The sequence below is a fragment of the Pleurodeles waltl genome, unplaced genomic scaffold (genome assembly GCF_031143425.1).
Source record: "Pleurodeles waltl isolate 20211129_DDA unplaced genomic scaffold, aPleWal1.hap1.20221129 scaffold_39, whole genome shotgun sequence".
NCBI lineage: Eukaryota > Metazoa > Chordata > Amphibia > Caudata > Salamandridae > Pleurodeles > Pleurodeles waltl.
Window position 1 is genome coordinate 7,392,550 of NW_027150097.1, and position 19,738 is coordinate 7,412,287.

The following is a 19,738-nucleotide window of genomic DNA, read 5'->3' on the forward strand; positions in this document are numbered from 1 at the left end:
TTCCCTGACCTTTTATTCTCTCCGGTTCCACGTCACCGCGCCTACCATCCAACTCCAAAACTCGGGGGAGACTAACACTCCCTACCTCCCTTGGTGTGCATCATAGGCGTGCCCATGACGAACACAACATTTCTCCTTAACCAATACAAAACAAACATAGCTGCTAAAAAAAAAGATACTATACTAAACCAGTATACAAGAATAGTACACAACAAGAAATGCCACATTCAGTCAATACACCCCGAATCCTTGCATCCGCGTTGAGCATGGCGGTCGAGGACTCAAACTGTACCGTTCAAGTCCTTGTCTCAGAGGTACTGAGTTGATTGGTATGGAGTCAGGCACCTCCTGATCTGAATCTTGAACTGGCTTCAAATTCTGCATGTCCACACCCCCTGTAGTAGATGATTGAGAATTAGTAGCAGTCACCACCGGCCATGTGCACTGGCTCAAAATTCAGCATGTCCACACCCCATGTAATAGATGATTGAGAATTAGTAGCAGTCACCACCGGATCCACTGTCAGGATGATCCATCCTCTCTCCTTCATCAGCTTCAGATCCCACTGTTTCCCTGAGCAGGAAGGTCTGGAATTGAAAATACAGAGGACACTAAATAACATTCACTCAGTACATGGCACTCATTTTGGTTTATACGCTCGAAATTGAGCCATGAGCGAAGTGTGAAGAGTGTCAGGATGGCCAAGTGGTCTAAGGCGCTGCGTTCAGGTCGCAGCCTCCCTTGGAGGTGTGGGTTCAAATCCCACTTCTGACAAGTGTATTTTGCGAGGTGGATACATTCTTGGACTTTTTTTCCCCAAGCACCGTATCAAAAACAATGTCAACAGTTTCTGTAAATTATCGATAAGATCTATTTTCCGTTGCTTGCACTAATTGCCTGAAGTTGGCTAAATCGCAGTAAATCGGTAAAGCAGGAAATCACAGCATCTTCAACAAATTGTGATAGATCGGCCGAGATAAAGGTTTCGACCCTACATATCAAAAGCGCAGCTGTCAATAGTTCAGCAGGTTCACAGTGCAGAAAGTTCAGTGGCACCAGGGTCCCCTGCGTCCCAATCAGACCTGGTTTTTAACTTCTGTATTCAGGGGATTGGAGGGGTGGGGGTGTTGCGTCGTGCACACACAGTGCCTGTTTTGCAGAGAAGTTTTAATAAATACACAAAGAATAATATGGAGTCTTTGGCCACGAGGAACACCTTCCCCTACCTTTTATTCTCTCCGATTCCACATCACCGCACCTACAATCCAACTCCAAAACTCGGGGGAGACTAACACTCCCTACCTCCCTTGGTGTGCATCATGGGCGTGCCCATGACTAACACAACATTTCTCCTTAACCAATACAAAACAAGCATAGCTGCTAAAAAAAAAGATACTATACTAATCTAGTATACAAAAATAGTACACAACAATAAATACCACATTCAGTCAATCCACCCCGAATCCTTGCAGCCGCGTTGAGCATGGCGGTCGAGGACTCAAACTGTACCGTTCAAGTCCTTGTCTCAGAGGCACTGAGTTGATTGGTATGGAGCCAGGCACCTCCTGATCTGAATCTTGAACTGGCTCCAAATTCTGCATGTCCACACCCCCTGTAGTAGATGTTTGAGAATTAGTAGCAGTCACCACCGGCCATATGCACTGGCTCAAAATTCGGCAAGTCCACACCCCATGTAGTAGATGATTGAGAATTAGTAGCAGCCACCACAGGGTCCAATGTCAGGATGATCCATCCTCTCTCCTTCATCAGCTTCAGATCCCACTGTTTCCCTGAGCAGGAAGGTCTGGAATTGAAAATACAGAGGACATTAAATAACATTCACTCAGTACATGGCACTCATTTTGGTTTATAAGCTGAAAATTGAGCCATCAGTCTGGTATCAAGAGTGTCAGGATGGCCGGGTGGTCTAAGGTGCTGCATTCAGGTCACAGTCTCCCTTGGAGACGTGGGTTGAAACCCATCTTCTGACAAGTGTCTTTGTGAGGTGGATACATTTTTGGACTTTTTTTTCCAAGCACCCTTATCAAAAACAATGTCAACAGTTTCTGTAAATTATCGATAAGATCTATTTTCCGTTGCTTGCACTAATTGCCTGAAGTTGGCTAAATAGCAGTAAATCGGTAAAGCAGGAAATCACAGCATCTTCAACAAATCGTGATAGAGGGGCCGAGATAAAGGTTTCGACCCTACATATCAAAAGCGCAGCTGTCAATAGTTCAGCAGATTCACAGTGCAGAAGGTTCAGTGGCACCAAGGTCCCCTGCGTCCCAATCAGAGCTGGTTTTTAACTTCTGTATTCAGGGGATGGGAGGGGTCGGTGTGTTGCGTCGTGCACACACAGTGCCTGTTTTGCAGAGAAGTTTTAATAAATACACAAAGAATAATATGGAGTCTTTGGCCACGAGGAACACCTTCCCCTACCTTTTATTCTCTCCGATTCCAAATCACGGCACCTACCATCCAACTCCAAAACTCGGGGGAGACTAACACTCCCTACCTCCCTTGGTGTGCATCATGGGCGTGCCCATGACGAACACATTTCTACTTAACCAATACAAAACAAACATAGCTGCTCAAAAAAAAGATACTATACTAATCCAGTATACAAGAATAGTACACAACAATAAATACCACATTCAGTCAATACACCCCGAATCCTTGCAGCCGCGTTGAGCATGGCGGTCGAGGACTCAAACTGTACCGTTAAAGTCCTTGTCTCAGAGGCACTGAGTTGATTGGTATGGAGCCAGGCACCTCCTGATCTGAATCTTGAACTGGCTCCAAATTCTGCATGTCCACACCCCCTGTAGTAGATGATTGAGAATTAGTAGCAGTCACCACCGGCCATATGCACTGGCTCAAAATTCTGCAAGTCCACACCCCATGTAGTAGATGATTGAGAATTAGTAGCAGTCACCACAGGGTCCACTGTCAGGATGAGCCATCCTCTCTCCTTCATCAGCTTCAGATCCCACTGTTTCCCTGAGCAGGAAGGTCTGGAATTGAAAATACAGAGGACATTAAATAACATTCACTCAGTACATGGCACTCATTTTGGTTTATAAGCTGGAAATTGAGCCATCAGTCTGGTGTCAAGAGTGTCAGGTTGGCCGGGTGGTCTAAGGTGCTGCATTCAGGTCACAGTCTCCCTTGGAGATGTGGGTTCAAACCCCTCTTCTGACAAGTGTCTTTGCGAGGTGGATACATTTTTTGACTTTTTTTTCCAAGCACCCTTATCAAAAACAATGTCAACAGTTTCTGTAAATTATCGATAAGATCTATTGTCCGTTGGTTGCACTAATTGCCTGAAGTTGGCTAAATCGCAGTAAATCGGTAAAGCAGGAAATCACAGCATCTTCAACAAATCGTGATAGAGGGGCCGAGATAAAGGTTTCGACCCTACATATCAAAAGCGCAGCTGTCAATAGTTCAGCAGGTTCACAGTGCAGAAAGTTCACTGGCACCAGGGTCCCCTGCGTCCCAATCAGAACTGGTTTTTAACTTCTGTATTCAGGGGATTGGAGGGGTGGGGGTGTTGCGTCGTGCACACACAGTGCCTGTTTTGCAGAGAAGTTTTAATAAATACACAAAGAATAATATGGAGTCTTTGGCCACGAGGAACACCTTCCCCTACCTTTTATTCTCTCCGATTCCACATCACCGCACCTACAATCCAACTCCAAAACTCGGGGGAGACTAACACTCCCTACCTCCCTTGGTGTGCATCATGGGCGTGCCCATGACTAACACAACATTTCTCCTTAACCAATACAAAACAAGCATAGCTGCTAAAAAAAAAGATACTATCCTAATCCAGTATACAAGAATAGTACACAACAATAAATACCACATTCAGTCAATCCACCCCGAATCCTTGCAGCCGCGTTGAGCATGGCGGTCGAGGACTCAAACTGTACCGTTCAAGTCCTTGTCTCAGAGGCACTGAGTTGATTGGTATGGAGCCAGGCACCTCCTGATCTGAATCTTGAACTGGCTCCAAATTCTGCATGTCCACACCCCCTGTAGTAGATGATTGAGAATTAGTAGCAGTCACCACCGGCCATATGCACTGGCTCAAAATTCTGCAAGTCCACACCCCATGTAGTAGATGATTGAGAATTAGTAGCAGTCACCACAGGGTCCACTGTCAGGATGATCCATCCTCTCTCCTTCATCAGCCTCAGATCCCACTGTTTCCCTGAGCAGGAAGGTCTGGAATTGAAAATACAGAGGACATTAAATAACATTCACTCAGTACATGGCACTCATTTTGGTTTATAAGCAGGAAATTGAGCCATCAGTCTGGTGTCAAGAGTGTCAGGATGGCCGGGTGGTCCAACGTGCTCCATTCAGGTCACAATCTCCCTTGGAGATGTGGGTTCAAACCCCTCATCTGACAAGTGTCTTTTGCGAGCTGGATACATTTTTGGACTTTTTTTTTCCAAGCACCCTTATCAAAAACAATGTCAACAGTTTCTGTAAATTATCGATAAGATCTATTGTCCGTTGCTTGCACTAATTGCCTGAAGTAGGCTAAATCGCAGTAAATCGGTAAAGCAGGAAATCACAGCATCTTCAACAAATCGTGATAGAGGGGCCGAGATAAAGGTTTCGACCCTACATATCAAAAGCACAGCTGTCCATAGTTCAGCAGGTTCACAGTGCAGAAGGTTCAGTGGCACCAGGGTCCCCTGCGTCCCAATCACAGCTGGTTTTTAACTTCTGTATTCTGGGCATGGGAGGGGTGTGTTGCATCGTGCACACACAGTGCCTGTTTCGCAAATAAGTTTTAATAAATACACAGAGAATAATATAGAGTCATTGGCCACGAGGAACACCTTCCCTGACCTTTTATTCTCTCCGGTTCCACGTCACCGCGCCTACCATCCAACTCCAAAACTCGGGGGAGACTAACACTCCCTACCTCCCTTGGTGTGCATCATAGGCGTGCCCATGACTAAAACAACATTTCTCCTTAACCAATACAAAACAAACATAGCTGCTAAAAAAAAAGATACTATACTAATCCAGTATACAAGAATAGTACACAACAAGAAATGCCACATTCAGTCAATCCACCCCGAATCCTTGCAGCCGCGTTGAGCATGGCGGTTGAGGACTCAAACTGTACCGTTCAAGTCCTTGTCTCAGAGGCACTGAGTTGATTGGTATGGAGCCAGGCACGTCCTGATCTGAATCTTGAACTGGCTCCAAATTCTGCATGTCCACACCCCTTGTAGTAGATGATTGAGAATTAGTAGCAGTCACCACCGGCCATGTGCACTGGCTCAAACTTCTGCATGTCCACATCCCAAGTAGTCGATGACTGCGAATTAGTAGCAGTCACTACCGGATTCACTGTCAGGATGATCCATCCTCTCTCCTTCATCAGCTTCAGATCCCACTGTTTCCCTGAGCAGGAAGGTCTGGAATTGAAAATACAGAGGACATTAAACAACATTCACTCAGTACATGGCACTCATTTTGGTTTATAAGCTGGAAATTGAGCCATCAGTGCAGTGCCAAGAGTGTCAGGATGGCCGAGTGGTGTAAGGCGCTGCGTTCAGGTTGCAGTCTCCTTTGGAGGCGTGGGTTCGAATCCCACTTCTGACAAGTGTCTTTTGCGAGGTGGATACATTTTTGGACTTTTTTTTTTCCAAGCACCCTTATCAAAAACAATGTCAACAGTTTCTGTAAATTATCGATAAGATCTATTGTCCGTTGCTTGCACTAATTTCCTGAAGTTGGCTAAATCGCAGTAAATCGGTAAAGCGGGAAATCACAGCATCTTCAACAAATCGTGATAGAGGGGCAGAGATAAAGGTTTCGACCCTACATATCAAGAGCGCAGCTGTCAATAGTTCAGCAGGTTCACAGTGCAGAAGGTTCAGTGGCACCAGGGTCCCCTGCGTCCCAATCACAGTTGGTTTTTAACTTCTGTATTCAGGGCATGGGAGGGGTGTGTTGCATCGTGCACACACGGTGCCTGTTTCGCAGATAAGTTTTAATAAATACACAGAGAATAATATAGAGTCATTGGCCACGAGGAACACCTTCCCTGACCTTTTATTCTCTCCGGTTCCACGTCACCGCTCCTACCATCCAACTCCAAAACTCAGGGGAGACTAACACTCCCTACCTCCCTTGGTGTGCATCATAGGCGTGCCCATTACGAACACAACATTTCTCCTTAACCAATACAAAACAAACATAGCTGCTCAAAAAAAAGATACTATACTAATCCAGTATAGAAGAATAGTACACAACAAGAAATGCCACATTCAGTCAATCCACCCCGAATCCTTGCAGCCGCGTTGAGCATGGCGGTCAAGGACTCAAACTGTACCGTTCAAGTCCTTGTCTCAGAGTCACTGAGTTGATTGGTATGGAGCCAGGCACCTCTTGATCTGAATCTTGAACTGGCTCCAAATTCTTCATGTCCACACCCCTTGTAGTAGATGATTGAGAATTAGTAGCAGTCACCACCGGCCATGTGCACTGGCTCAAACTTCTGCATGTCCACACCCCAAGTAGTCGATGACTGCGAATTAGTAGCAGTCACTACCGGATTCACTGTCAGGATGATCCATCCTCTCTCCTTCATCAGCTTCAGATCCCACTGTTTCCCTGAGCAGGAAGGTCTGGAATTGAAAATACAGAGGACATTAAACAACATTCACTCAGTACATGGCACTCATTTTGGTTTATAAGCTGGAAATTGAGCCATCAGTGCAGTGTCAAGAGTGTCAGGATGGCCGAGTGGTGTAAGGCGCTGCGTTCAGGTTGCAGTCTCCTTTGGAGGCGTGGGTTCGAATCCCACTTCTGACAAGTGTCTTTTGCGAAGTGGATACATTTTTGGACTTTTTTTTTTCCAAGCACCCTTATCAAAAACAATGTCAACAGTTTCTGTAAATTATCGATAAGATCTATTGTCCGTTGCTTGCACTAATTTCCTGAAGTTGGCTAAATCGCAGTAAATCGGTAAAGCGGGAAATCACAGCATCTTCAACAAATCGTGATAGAGGGGCAGAGATAAAGGTTTCGACCCTACATATCAAGAGCGCAGCTGTCAATAGTTCAGCAGGTTCACAGTGCAGAAGGTTCAGTGGCACCAGGGTCCCCTGCGTCCCAATCACAGTTGGTTTTTAACTTCTGTATTCAGGGCATGGGAGGGGTGTGTTGCATCGTGCACACACGGTGCCTGTTTCGCAGATAAGTTTCAATAAATACACAGAGAATAATATAGAGTCATTGGCCACGAGGAACACCTTCCCTGACCTTTTATTCTCTCCGGTTCCACGTCACCGCGCCTACCATCCAACTCCAAAACTCAGGGGAGACTAACACTCCCTACCTCCCTTGGTGTGCATCATAGGCGTGCCCATTACGAACACAACATTTCTCCTTAACCAATACAAAACAAACATAGCTGCTCAAAAAAAAGATACTATACTAATCCAGTATACAAGAATAGTACACAACAAGAAATGCCACATTCAGTCAATCCACCCCGAATCCTTGCAGCCGCGTTGAGCATGGCGGTCGAGGACTCAAACTGTACCGTTCAAGTCCTTGTCTCAGAGGCACTGAGTTGATTGGTATGGAGCCAGGCACCTCTTGATCTGAATCTTGAACTGGCTCCAAATTCTTCATGTCCACACCCCTTGTAGTAGATGATTGAGAATTAGTAGCAGTCACCACCGGCCATGTGCGCTGGCTTCAAATTCAGCATGTCCACACCCCATGTAGTCGATGATTGAGAATTAGTAGCAGTCACCACCGGATCCACTGTCAGGATGATCCATCCTCTCTCCTTCATCAGCTTCAGATCCCACTGTTTCCCTGAGCAGGAAGGTCTGGAATTGAAAATACAGAGGACATTAAACAACATTCACTCAGTACATGGCACTCATTTTGGTTTATAAGCTGGAAATTGAGCCATCAGTGCAGTGTCAAGAGTGTCAGGATGGCCGAGTGGTCTAAGGCGCTGCGTTCAGGTCGCAGTCTCCTTTGGAGGCGTGGGTTCGAGTCCCACTTCTGACAAGTGTCTTTTGCGAGGTGGATACATTTTTGGACTTTTTTTTCCCAAGCACCGTATCAAAAACAATGTCAACAGTTTCTGTAAATTATCGATAAGATCTATTTTCCGTTGCTTGGACTAATTGCCTTAAGTTGGCTAAATCGCAGTAAATCGGTAAAGCAGGAAATCACAGCATCTTCAACAAATCGTGATAGAGGGGCCGAGATAAAAGTTTCGACCCTACATATCAAAAGCGCAGCTGTCAATAGTTCAGCAGGTTCACAGTGCAGAAGGTTCAGTGGCACCAGGGTCCCCTGCGTCCCAATCACAGCTGGTTTTTAACTTCTGTATTCAGGGGATGGGAGGGGTGGGGGTGTTGCGTCGTGCACACACAGTGCCTGTTTTGCAGAGAAGTTTTAATAAATACACAAAGAATAATATGGAGTCTTTAGCCACGAGGAACACATTCCCCTACCTTTTATTCTCTCCGATTCCACATCACCGCAGCTACCATCCAACTCCAAAACTCGGGGGAGACTAACACTCCCTACCTCCCTTGGTGTGCATCATGGGCGTGCCCATGACGAACACAACATTTCTCCATAACCAATACAAAACAAACATAGCTGCTCAAAAAAAAGATACTATACTAATCCAGTATACAAGAATAGTACACAACAATAAATACCACATTCAGTCAATCCACCCCGAATACTTGCAGCCGCGTTGAGCATGGCGGTCGAGGACTCAAACTGTACCGTTCAAGTCCTTGTCTCAGAGGCACTGAGTTGATTGGTATGGAGCCAGGCACCTCCTGATCTGAATCTTGAACTGGCTCCAAATTCTGCATGTCCACACCCCCTGTAGTAGATGATTGAGAATTAGTAGCAGTCACCACCGGCCATATGCACTGGCTCAAAATTCTGCAAGTCCACACCCCATGTAGTAGATGATTGAGAATTAGTAGCAGTCACCACAGGGTCCACTGTCAGGATGATCCATCATCTCTCCTTCATCAGCTTCAGATCCCACTGTTTCCCTGAGCAGGAAGGTCTGGAATTGAAAATACAGAGGACATTAAATAACATTCACTCAGTACATGGCACTCATTTTGGTTTATAAGCTGGAAATTGAGCCATCAGTCTGGTGTCAAGAGTGTCAGGATGTCCGGGTGGTCCAAGGTGCTCCATTCAGGTCACAGTCTCCCTTGGAGATGTGGGTTCAAACCCCTCTTCTGACAAGTGTCTTTTGCGAGCTGGATACATTTTAGGACTTTTTTTTTCCAAGCACCCTTATCAAAAACAATGTCAACAGTTTCTGTAAATTATCGATAAGATCTATTGTCCGTTGCTTGCACTAATTGCCTGAAGTTGGCTACATCGCAGTAAATCGGTAAAGCAGGAAATCACAGCATCTTCAACAAATCGTGATGGAGGGGCCGAGATAAAGGTTTCGACCCTACATATCAAAAGCACAGCTGTCAATAGTTCAGCAGGTTCACAGTGCAGAAGGTTCAGTGGCACCAGGGTCCCCTGCGTCCCAATCACAGCTGGTTTTTAACTTCTGTATTCAGGGCACGGGAGGGGTGTGTTGCATCGTGCACACACTGTGCCTGTTTCGCAAATAAGTTTTAATAAATACACAGAGAATAATATAGAGTCATTGGCCACGAGGAACACCTTCCATGACCTTTTATTCTCTCCGGTTCCACGTCACCGCGCCTACCATCCAACTCCAAAACTTGGGGGAGACTAACACTCCCTACCTCCCTTGGTGTGCATCATAGGCGTGCCCATGACGAACACAACATTTCTCCTTAACCAATACAAAACAAACATAGCTGCTGAAAAAAAAGATACTATACTAAACCAGTATACAAGAATAGTACACAACAAGAAATGCCACATTCAGTCAATCCACCCTGAATCCTTGCAGCCGCGTTGAGCATGGCAGTCGAGGACTCAATCTGTACCGTTCAAGTCCTTGTCTCAGAGACACTGAGTTGATTGGTATGGAGCCAGGCACCTCCTGATCTGAATCTTGAACTGGCTCCAAATTCTGCATGTCCACACCCCCTGTAGTAGATGATTGAGAATTAGTAGCAGTCACCACCGGCCATGTGCACTGGCTCAAAATTCAGCATGTCCACACCCCATGTAGTAGATGATTGAGAATTAGTAGCAGTCACCACCAGATCCACTGTCAGGATGATCCATCCTCTCTCCTTCATCAGCTTCAGATCCCACTGTTTCCCTGAGCAGGAAGGTCTGGAATTGAAAATACAGAGGACATTAAACAACATTCACTCAGTACATGGCACTCATTTTGGTTTATAAGCTGGAAATTGAGCCATCAGTGCAGTGTCACGAGTGTCAGGATGGCCGAGTGGTCTAAGGCACTGCGTTCAGGTCGCAGTCTCATTTGGAGGCGTGGGTTCGAATCCCACTTCTGACAAGTGTCTTTTGCGAGGTGGATACATTTTTTGACTTTTTTTTTCCAAGCACCCGTATCAAAAACAATGTCAACAGTTTCTGTAAATTATCGATAAGATCTATTGTCCGTTGCTTGCACTAATTTCCTGAAGTTGGCTAAATCGCAGTAAATCGGTAAAGCGGGAAATCACAGCATCTTCAACAAATCGTGATAGAGGAGCAGAGATAAAGGTTTTGACCCTACATATCAAGAGCGCAGCTGTCAATAGTTCAGCAGGTTCACAGTGCAGAAGGTTCAGTGGCACCAGGGTCCCCTGCGTCCCAATCACAGCTGGTTTTTAACTTCTGTATTCAGGGCATGGGAGGGGTGTGTTGCATCGTGCACACATGGTGCCTATTTCGCAGATAAGTTTTAATAAATACACAGAGAATAATATAGAGTCATTGGCCACGAGGAACACCTTCCCTGGCCTTTTATTCTCTCCGGTTCCACGTCACCGCGCCTACCATCTAACTCCAAAACTCGGGGGAGACTAACACTCCCTACCTCCCTTAGTGTGCATCATAGGCGTGCCCATGACGAACACAACATTTCTCCTTAACCAATACAAAACAAACATAGCTGCTCAAAAAAAAGATACTATACTAATCCAGTATACAAGAATAGTACACAACAAGAAATGCCACATTCAGTCAATCCACCCCGAATCCTTGCAGCCGCGTTGAGCATGGCGGTCGAGGACTCAAACTGTACCGTTCAAGTCCTTGTCTCAGAGGCACTGAGTTGATTGGTATGGAGCCAGGCACCTCCTGATCTGAATCTTGAACTGGCTCCAAATTCTGCATGTCCACACCCCCTGTAGTAGATGATTGAGAATTAGTAGCAGTCACCACCGGCCATGTGCACTGGCTCAAAATTCAGCATGTCCACACCCCATGTAGTAGATGATTGAGAATTAGTAGCAATCACCCCCGGATCCACTGTCAGGATGATCCATCCTCTCTCCTTCATCAGCTTCAGATCCCACTGTTTCCCTGAGCAGGAAGGTCTGGAATTGAAAATACAGAGGACATTAAACAACATTCACTCAGTACATGGCACTCATTTTGGTTTATAAGCAAAAAATTGAGCCATCAGTGCAGTGTCAAGAGTGTCAGGATGGCCAAGTGGTCTAAGGCGCTGCGTTCAGGTCGCAGTCTCCTTTCGATGTGTGGGTTCGAATCCCTCTTCTGACGAGTGTCTTTTGCGAGGTGGATACATTTTTGGACTTTTTATTTCCAAGCACCCGTATCAAAAACAATGTCAACAGTTTCTGTAAATTATCGATAAGATCTATTGTCCGTTGCTTGCACTAATTTCCTGAAGTTGGCTAAATCGCAGTAAATCGGTAAAGCGGGAAATCACAGCATCTTCAACAAATCGTGATAGAGGGGCAGAGATAAAGGTTTCGACCCTACATATCAAGAGCGCAGCTGTCAATAGTTCAGCAGGATCACAGTGCAGAAGGTTCAGTGGCACCAGGGTCCCCTGCGTCCCAATCACAGCTGGTTTTTAACTTCTGTATTCAGGGCATGGGAGGGGTGTGTTGCATCGTGCACACACGGTGCCTGTTTCGCAGATAAGGTTTAACAAATACACAGAGAATAATATAGAGTCATTGGCCACGAGGAACACCTTCCCTGACCTTTTATTCTCTCCGGTTCCACGTCACCGCGCCTACCATCCAACTCCAAAACTCGGGGGAGACTAGCACTCCCTACCTCCCTTGGTGTGCATCATAGGGGTGCCCATGACGAACACAACATTTCTCCTTAACCAATACAAAACAAACATAGCTGCTCAAAAAAAAGATACTATACTAATCCAGTATACAAGAATAGTACACAACAAGAAATGCCACATTCAGTCAATCCACCCCGAATCCTTGCAGCCGCGTTGAGCATGGCGGTCGAGGACTCAAACTGTACCGTTCAAGTCCTTGTCTCAGAGGCACTGAGTTGATTGGTATGGAGCCAGGCACCTCCTGATCTGAATCTTGAACTGGCTCCAAATTCTGCATGTCCACACCCCCTGTAGTAGATGATTGAGAATTAGTAGCAGTCACCACCGGCCATGTGCACTGGCTCAAAATTCAGCATGTCCACACCCCATGTAGTAGATGATTGAGAATTAGTAGCAATCACCACCGGATCCACTGTCAGGATGATCCATCCTCTCTCCTTCATCAGCTTCAGATCCCACTGTTTCCCTGAGCAGGAAGGTCTGGAATTGAAAATACAGAGGACATTAAACAACATTCACTCAGTACATGGCACTCATTTTGGTTTATAAGCTGGAAATTGAGCCATCAGTGCAGTGCCAAGAGTGTCAGGATGGCCAAGTGGTCTAAGGCGCTGCGTTCAGGTCGCAGTCTTCTTTCGAGGTGGGGGTTCGAATCCCACTTCTGACGAGTGTCTTTTGCGAGGTGGATACATTTTTGGACTTTTTTTTTCCAAGCACCCGTATCAAAAACAATGTCAACAGTTTCTGTAAATTATCGATAAGATCTATTGTCCGTTGCTTGCACTAATTTCCTGAAGTTGGCTAAATCGCAGTAAATCGGTAAAGCGGGAAATCACAGCATCTTCAACAAATCGTGATAGAGGGGCAGAGATAAAGGTTTCGACCCTACATATCAAGAGCGCAGCTGTCAATAGTTCAGCAGGTTCACAGTGCAGAAGGTTCAGTGGCACCAGGGTCCCCTGCGTCCCAATCACAGTTGGTTTTTAACTTCTGTATTCAGGGCATGGGAGGGGTGTGTTGCATCGTGCACACACGGTGCCTGTTTCGCAGATAAGTTTCAATAAATACACAGAGAATAATATAGAGTCATTGGCCACGAGGAACACCTTCCCTGACCTTTTATTCTCTCCGGTTCCACGTCACCGCGCCTACCATCCAACTCCAAAACTCAGGGGAGACTAACACTCCCTACCTCCCTTGGTGTGCATCATAGGCGTGCCCATTACGAACACAACATTTCTCCTTAACCAATACAAAACAAACATAGCTGCTCAAAAAAAAGATACTATACTAATCCAGTATACAAGAATAGTACACAACAAGAAATGCCACATTCAGTCAATCCACCCCGAATCCTTGCAGCCGCGTTGAGCATGGCGGTCGAGGACTCAAACTGTACCGTTCAAGTCCTTGTCTCAGAGGCACTGAGTTGATTGGTATGGAGCCAGGCACCTCTTGATCTGAATCTTGAACTGGCTCCAAATTCTTCATGTCCACACCCCTTGTAGTAGATGATTGAGAATTAGTAGCAGTCACCACCGGCCATGTGCGCTGGCTTCAAATTCAGCATGTCCACACCCCATGTAGTCGATGATTGAGAATTAGTAGCAGTCACCACCGGATCCACTGTCAGGATGATCCATCCTCTCTCCTTCATCAGCTTCAGATCCCACTGTTTCCCTGAGCAGGAAGGTCTGGAATTGAAAATACAGAGGACATTAAACAACATTCACTCAGTACATGGCACTCATTTTGGTTTATAAGCTGGAAATTGAGCCATCAGTGCAGTGTCAAGAGTGTCAGGATGGCCGAGTGGTCTAAGGCGCTGCGTTCAGGTCGCAGTCTCCTTTGGAGGCGTGGGTTCGAGTCCCACTTCTGACAAGTGTCTTTTGCGAGGTGGATACATTTTTGGACTTTTTTTTCCCAAGCACCGTATCAAAAACAATGTCAACAGTTTCTGTAAATTATCGATAAGATCTATTTTCCGTTGCTTGGACTAATTGCCTTAAGTTGGCTAAATCGCAGTAAATCGGTAAAGCAGGAAATCACAGCATCTTCAACAAATCGTGATAGAGGGGCCGAGATAAAAGTTTCGACCCTACATATCAAAAGCGCAGCTGTCAATAGTTCAGCAGGTTCACAGTGCAGAAGGTTCAGTGGCACCAGGGTCCCCTGCGTCCCAATCACAGCTGGTTTTTAACTTCTGTATTCAGGGGATGGGAGGGGTGGGGGTGTTGCGTCGTGCACACACAGTGCCTGTTTTGCAGAGAAGTTTTAATAAATACACAAAGAATAATATGGAGTCTTTAGCCACGAGGAACACATTCCCCTACCTTTTATTCTCTCCGATTCCACATCACCGCAGCTACCATCCAACTCCAAAACTCGGGGGAGACTAACACTCCCTACCTCCCTTGGTGTGCATCATGGGCGTGCCCATGACGAACACAACATTTCTCCATAACCAATACAAAACAAACATAGCTGCTCAAAAAAAAGATACTATACTAATCCAGTATACAAGAATAGTACACAACAATAAATACCACATTCAGTCAATCCACCCCGAATACTTGCAGCCGCGTTGAGCATGGCGGTCGAGGACTCAAACTGTACCGTTCAAGTCCTTGTCTCAGAGGCACTGAGTTGATTGGTATGGAGCCAGGCACCTCCTGATCTGAATCTTGAACTGGCTCCAAATTCTGCATGTCCACACCCCCTGTAGTAGATGATTGAGAATTAGTAGCAGTCACCACCGGCCATATGCACTGGCTCAAAATTCTGCAAGTCCACACCCCATGTAGTAGATGATTGAGAATTAGTAGCAGTCACCACAGGGTCCACTGTCAGGATGATCCATCATCTCTCCTTCATCAGCTTCAGATCCCACTGTTTCCCTGAGCAGGAAGGTCTGGAATTGAAAATACAGAGGACATTAAATAACATTCACTCAGTACATGGCACTCATTTTGGTTTATAAGCTGGAAATTGAGCCATCAGTCTGGTGTCAAGAGTGTCAGGATGTCCGGGTGGTCCAAGGTGCTCCATTCAGGTCACAGTCTCCCTTGGAGATGTGGGTTCAAACCCCTCTTCTGACAAGTGTCTTTTGCGAGCTGGATACATTTTAGGACTTTTTTTTTCCAAGCACCCTTATCAAAAACAATGTCAACAGTTTCTGTAAATTATCGATAAGATCTATTGTCCGTTGCTTGCACTAATTGCCTGAAGTTGGCTACATCGCAGTAAATCGGTAAAGCAGGAAATCACAGCATCTTCAACAAATCGTGATGGAGGGGCCGAGATAAAGGTTTCGACCCTACATATCAAAAGCACAGCTGTCAATAGTTCAGCAGGTTCACAGTGCAGAAGGTTCAGTGGCACCAGGGTCCCCTGCGTCCCAATCACAGCTGGTTTTTAACTTCTGTATTCAGGGCACGGGAGGGGTGTGTTGCATCGTGCACACACTGTGCCTGTTTCGCAAATAAGTTTTAATAAATACACAGAGAATAATATAGAGTCATTGGCCACGAGGAACACCTTCCATGACCTTTTATTCTCTCCGGTTCCACGTCACCGCGCCTACCATCCAACTCCAAAACTTGGGGGAGACTAACACTCCCTACCTCCCTTGGTGTGCATCATAGGCGTGCCCATGACGAACACAACATTTCTCCTTAACCAATACAAAACAAACATAGCTGCTGAAAAAAAAGATACTATACTAAACCAGTATACAAGAATAGTACACAACAAGAAATGCCACATTCAGTCAATCCACCCTGAATCCTTGCAGCCGCGTTGAGCATGGCAGTCGAGGACTCAATCTGTACCGTTCAAGTCCTTGTCTCAGAGACACTGAGTTGATTGGTATGGAGCCAGGCACCTCCTGATCTGAATCTTGAACTGGCTCCAAATTCTGCATGTCCACACCCCCTGTAGTAGATGATTGAGAATTAGTAGCAGTCACCACCGGCCATGTGCACTGGCTCAAAATTCAGCATGTCCACACCCCATGTAGTAGATGATTGAGAATTAGTAGCAGTCACCACCAGATCCACTGTCAGGATGATCCATCCTCTCTCCTTCATCAGCTTCAGATCCCACTGTTTCCCTGAGCAGGAAGGTCTGGAATTGAAAATACAGAGGACATTAAACAACATTCACTCAGTACATGGCACTCATTTTGGTTTATAAGCTGGAAATTGAGCCATCAGTGCAGTGTCACGAGTGTCAGGATGGCCGAGTGGTCTAAGGCACTGCGTTCAGGTCGCAGTCTCATTTGGAGACGTGGGTTCGAATCCCACTTCTGACAAGTGTCTTTTGCGAGGTGGATACATTTTTTGACTTTTTTTTTCCAAGCACCCGTATCAAAAACAATGTCAACAGTTTCTGTAAATTATCGATAAGATCTATTGTCCGTTGCTTGCACTAATTTCCTGAAGTTGGCTAAATCGCAGTAAATCGGTAAAGCGGGAAATCACAGCATCTTCAACAAATCGTGATAGAGGAGCAGAGATAAAGGTTTTGACCCTACATATCAAGAGCGCAGCTGTCAATAGTTCAGCAGGTTCACAGTGCAGAAGGTTCAGTGGCACCAGGGTCCCCTGCGTCCCAATCACAGCTGGTTTTTAACTTCTGTATTCAGGGCATGGGAGGGGTGTGTTGCATCGTGCACACATGGTGCCTATTTCGCAGATAAGTTTTAATAAATACACAGAGAATAATATAGAGTCATTGGCCACGAGGAACACCTTCCCTGGCCTTTTATTCTCTCCGGTTCCACGTCACCGCGCCTACCATCTAACTCCAAAACTCGGGGGAGACTAACACTCCCTACCTCCCTTAGTGTGCATCATAGGCGTGCCCATGACGAACACAACATTTCTCCTTAACCAATACAAAACAAACATAGCTGCTCAAAAAAAAGATACTATACTAATCCAGTATACAAGAATAGTACACAACAAGAAATGCCACATTCAGTCAATCCACCCCGAATCCTTGCAGCCGCGTTGAGCATGGCGGTCGAGGACTCAAACTGTACCGTTCAAGTCCTTGTCTCAGAGGCACTGAGTTGATTGGTATGGAGCCAGGCACCTCCTGATCTGAATCTTGAACTGGCTCCAAATTCTGCATGTCCACACCCCCTGTAGTAGATGATTGAGAATTAGTAGCAGTCACCACCGGCCATGTGCACTGGCTCAAAATTCAGCATGTCCACACCCCATGTAGTAGATGATTGAGAATTAGTAGCAATCACCCCCGGATCCACTGTCAGGATGATCCATCCTCTCTCCTTCATCAGCTTCAGATCCCACTGTTTCCCTGAGCAGGAAGGTCTGGAATTGAAAATACAGAGGACATTAAACAACATTCACTCAGTACATGGCACTCATTTTGGTTTATAAGCAAAAAATTGAGCCATCAGTGCAGTGTCAAGAGTGTCAGGATGGCCAAGTGGTCTAAGGCGCTGCGTTCAGGTCGCAGTCTCCTTTCGATGTGTGGGTTCGAATCCCTCTTCTGACGAGTGTCTTTTGCGAGGTGGATACATTTTTGGACTTTTTTTTTCCAAGCACCCGTATCAAAAACAATGTCAACAGTTTCTGTAAATTATCGATAAGATCTATTGTCCGTTGCTTGCACTAATTTCCTGAAGTTGGCTAAATCGCAGTAAATCGGTAAAGCGGGAAATCACAGCATCTTCAACAAATCGTGATAGAGGGGCAGAGATAAAGGTTTCGACCCTACATATCAAGAGCGCAGCTGTCAATAGTTCAGCAGGATCACAGTGCAGAAGGTTCAGTGGCACCAGGGTCCCCTGCGTCCCAATCACAGCTGGTTTTTAACTTCTGTATTCAGGGCATGGGAGGGGTGTGTTGCATCGTGCACACACGGTGCCTGTTTCGCAGATAAGGTTTAACAAATACACAGAGAATAATATAGAGTCATTGGCCACGAGGAACACCTTCCCTGACCTTTTATTCTCTCCGGTTCCACGTCACCGCGCCTACCATCCAACTCCAAAACTCGGGGGAGACTAGCACTCCCTACCTCCCTTGGTGTGCATCATAGGGGTGCCCATGACGAACACAACATTTCTCCTTAACCAATACAAAACAAACATAGCTGCTCAAAAAAAAGATACTATACTAATCCAGTATACAAGAATAGTACACAACAAGAAATGCCACATTCAGTCAATCCACCCCGAATCCTTGCAGCCGCGTTGAGCATGGCGGTCGAGGACTCAAACTGTACCGTTCAAGTCCTTGTCTCAGAGGCACTGAGTTGATTGGTATGGAGCCAGGCACCTCCTGATCTGAATCTTGAACTGGCTCCAAATTCTGCATGTCCACACCCCCTGTAGTAGATGATTGAGAATTAGTAGCAGTCACCACCGGCCATGTGCACTGGCTCAAAATTCAGCATGTCCACACCCCATGTAGTAGATGATTGAGAATTAGTAGCAATCACCACCGGATCCACTGTCAGGATGATCCATCCTCTCTCCTTCATCAGCTTCAGATCCCACTGTTTCCCTGAGCAGGAAGGTCTGGAATTGAAAATACAGAGGACATTAAACAACATTCACTCAGTACATGGCACTCATTTTGGTTTATAAGCTGGAAATTGAGCCATCAGTGCAGTGCCAAGAGTGTCAGGATGGCCAAGTGGTCTAAGGCGCTGCGTTCAGGTCGCAGTCTTCTTTCGAGGTGGGGGTTCGAATCCCACTTCTGACGAGTGTCTTTTGCGAGGTGGATACATTTTTGGACTTTTTTTTTCCAAGCACCCGTATCAAAAACAATGTCAACAGTTTCTGTAAATTATCGATAAGATCTATTGTCCGTTGCTTGCACTAATTTCCTGAAGTTGGCTAAATCGCAGTAAATCGGTAAAGCGGGAAATCACAGCATCTTCAACAAATCGTGATAGAGGGGCAGAGATAAAGGTTTCGACCATACATATCAAGAGCGCAGCTGTCAATAGTTCAGCAGGATCACAGTGCAGAAGGTTCAGTGGCACCAGGGTCCCCTGCGTCCCAATCACAGCTGGTTTTTAACTTCTGTATTCAGGGCATGGGAGGGGTGTGTTGCATCGTGCACACACGGTGCCTGTTTCGCAGATAAGTTTCAATAAATACACAGAGAATAATATAGAGTCATTGGCCACGAGGAACACCTTCCCTGACCTTTTATTCTCTCCGGTTCCACGTCACCGCGCCTACCATCCAACTCCAAAACTCGGTGGAGAATAACACTCCCTACCTCCCTTGGTGTGCATCATAGGCGTGCCCATGACGAACACAACATTTCTCCTTAACCAATACAAAACAAACATAGCTGCTCAAAAAAAATATACTATACTAATCCAGTATACAAGAATAACACACAACAAGAAATGCCACATTCAGTCAATCCACCCCGAATCCTTGCAGCCGCGTTGAGCATGGCGGTCGAGGACTCAAACTGTACCGTTCAAGTC

The 19,738-nt window shown here is 45.9% G+C and overlaps 7 non-coding genes across 7 annotated transcripts; all 7 read left to right on the top strand.

Moving 5' to 3' along the window:
• Positions 1-691: 691 nt before the first annotated feature.
• Positions 692-774, top strand: TRNAL-CAG (transfer RNA leucine (anticodon CAG)). Its single transcript has one exon. It is a non-coding gene; the product is annotated as a tRNA-Leu (tRNA).
• Positions 775-5,551: 4,777 nt separating this feature from the next.
• TRNAL-CAG (transfer RNA leucine (anticodon CAG)) lies at positions 5,552-5,634 on the top strand. The gene has a single exon. It is a non-coding gene; the product is annotated as a tRNA-Leu (tRNA).
• Positions 5,635-6,766: 1,132 nt separating this feature from the next.
• Positions 6,767-6,849, top strand: TRNAL-CAG (transfer RNA leucine (anticodon CAG)). The gene has a single exon. It is a non-coding gene; the product is annotated as a tRNA-Leu (tRNA).
• Positions 6,850-7,981: 1,132 nt separating this feature from the next.
• On the top strand, positions 7,982-8,064 carry TRNAL-CAG (transfer RNA leucine (anticodon CAG)). Its single transcript has one exon. It is a non-coding gene; the product is annotated as a tRNA-Leu (tRNA).
• A 2,348-nt stretch (positions 8,065-10,412) lies between these two features.
• On the top strand, positions 10,413-10,495 carry TRNAL-CAG (transfer RNA leucine (anticodon CAG)). The gene has a single exon. It is a non-coding gene; the product is annotated as a tRNA-Leu (tRNA).
• Positions 10,496-14,054: 3,559 nt separating this feature from the next.
• On the top strand, positions 14,055-14,137 carry TRNAL-CAG (transfer RNA leucine (anticodon CAG)). The gene has a single exon. It is a non-coding gene; the product is annotated as a tRNA-Leu (tRNA).
• A 2,348-nt stretch (positions 14,138-16,485) lies between these two features.
• TRNAL-CAG (transfer RNA leucine (anticodon CAG)) lies at positions 16,486-16,568 on the top strand. The gene has a single exon. It is a non-coding gene; the product is annotated as a tRNA-Leu (tRNA).
• Positions 16,569-19,738: the final 3,170 nt, after the last annotated feature.